Source organism: Rutidosis leptorrhynchoides, chromosome 4 (assembly GCF_046630445.1).
Source record: "Rutidosis leptorrhynchoides isolate AG116_Rl617_1_P2 chromosome 4, CSIRO_AGI_Rlap_v1, whole genome shotgun sequence".
NCBI lineage: Eukaryota > Viridiplantae > Streptophyta > Magnoliopsida > Asterales > Asteraceae > Rutidosis > Rutidosis leptorrhynchoides.
In genome coordinates this window covers 631,770,461-631,772,369 of record NC_092336.1, presented here as the reverse complement: position 1 = coordinate 631,772,369, position 1,909 = coordinate 631,770,461, and the positions used below count along the sequence as shown (strand labels likewise).

Sequence of the window (1,909 nt, the reverse complement as noted above, 5' to 3'; positions counted from 1 at the left end):
AGAAAAACCATAAAAATTATAAAACCAATAAAAATCCAAAAATAGTGTTTTGTTTATTTTGTTTTTGTCAGTTTTACGCTCGGTGTTCTTGTTTTTGTTGAAGTGCAGGTTAGTTTATGCAAACTCGGAGTTTGGGAGATCAAAATCTTAAGCCTTTAGACCCGGAAATCGAGAAATCTGCAAAAGCTAATCGAAAAGCTACAAGAATCTTAAAGAGTTTAACAGTGGCTTCAGCATCCACTCAACCACAGTTAGAGACACATCCGATTGTTCCACCAAACTCTCCTAAATCAGAGTCTGAAACTGAAGAAGAAGTTTTTGATTAACAAGACGAGATGGCCGAACGACCAAGAGGAGTAGACACCTACTACCAACCGGGTGATTTTGAGGATCATTCACCCATTGTTTATCTTGCACCGGCAGGAGGAAACAACCGAAGATTTGAGGTCCGACCTCAACTTATTTCGATCTTGCCAACCTACCGAGGTATGGCTAATGAGGAACCATATGAACACATCACTGAATTTAATGGGATATGTGCTACTAATCAGGTAAACGGTTTCACTGATGATGAGGTACGTCTTCGATTATTTCCTTATTCACTTAAGGATAAGGCAAAAAGATGGTTTCTCTCCTTGCCCGCCTGGAGTATTAATACTTGGGCGGAAATGAAAAAACGATTTTTAGAAGAATTTTACCCCATAAGTAAAACTTCAGACATGCGTACGCAAATAAAATCTTTTAAACAATTACCGGGTGAATTATTTCATGAAGCGTATGAATGTCTGAAGGAGTTACTTAGGGCATGCCCTCACCATGAGATACCCAAGTGGGAATTGGTTAAAGTTTTCTATGATAGTTTAGATTCCCAAAACAGACAGTTTCTTTTAGCGGCTAGTGGTGGGGCATTCTTAACTCGGTCTAGTGATGATGAATGGACGTTCTTCGAACAGTTAAGCAAGGGGTCCAAAACCCAAGCTTCGGTTGATCGTAAACAACCTAGTACCTCCCGAGTGAATCATGTTTTTGATTCGGGTGGTTCATCTAGGAACTTAGAGCAGGAATTTGATGATTAAAAATGCTTATATTTAACAACCCAAACCAGGGTCTTGCTTGTAATGTTTCGCAGGTTCAGGAAGTATGTGAGATTTGTGGAGATCCTTCTCACTTTACATATGGATGTAGAAATGGGATTCCACCGGTAAATCAGCACATAGTGGAAGAACAAGTTAACGAGGTTCAGGGACAGAGATATGATCCATACTCCACACGTATAATCCGGGTTGGAGAAATCATCCTAAATTCAGTTGGAGCAATAACAACGCTCTGAATGCTAACCAAGGGAACCAACTTAGACCGCAAAACAACTTTCAAAACCAGGGTAACTTTCAGAACCAAGGCAACTACCAAAAAAACTATCAAAATCCTTATCCCAACAACCGAAACCAAAATCAAAACAATTACCAAAACCAAGGCCAAAACCCAAACCAAAATCAAAACAGTACTTTAACCAATCAACCATCTAGCTCGGAAGCTAAGATGGATGCGTTCATCTCCAAAATGCGAAAAATGATAGAAGTGCAAAATAAGTCGATTGGTGCATTGGCTAAGGAGATCGGTAATGTAGCGAAAAGTAAGGGAAATAGGGAACCAGGTACAATTCCAAGCTACACGGTTCTAAATCCAAATCATAAGGATCAGGGAAAAGGGCATAGCGTTAATATGGTAGGTACCTTGAGAAACGGAAAGAAGTATGACAATAAGGTAGGTGAAAAAGAGGTAGTGGAACCAGAGCCAAGTAAGTCTCCTATTGTTCTTGATGAGGAAGAGGTAAGTGAAGTCGATGACCAAGGAGAAGGGGTGAAAAATAAGGACCCAATTGTTAATGAGACCGGGAAACCGGAGACAG

The 1,909-nt window shown here is 40.1% G+C and overlaps 1 pseudogene; it reads right to left on the bottom strand.

Moving 5' to 3' along the window:
- Positions 1-709: 709 nt before the first annotated feature.
- Positions 710-823, bottom strand: LOC139846106 (small nucleolar RNA R71; annotated as a pseudogene).
- Positions 824-1,909: the final 1,086 nt, after the last annotated feature.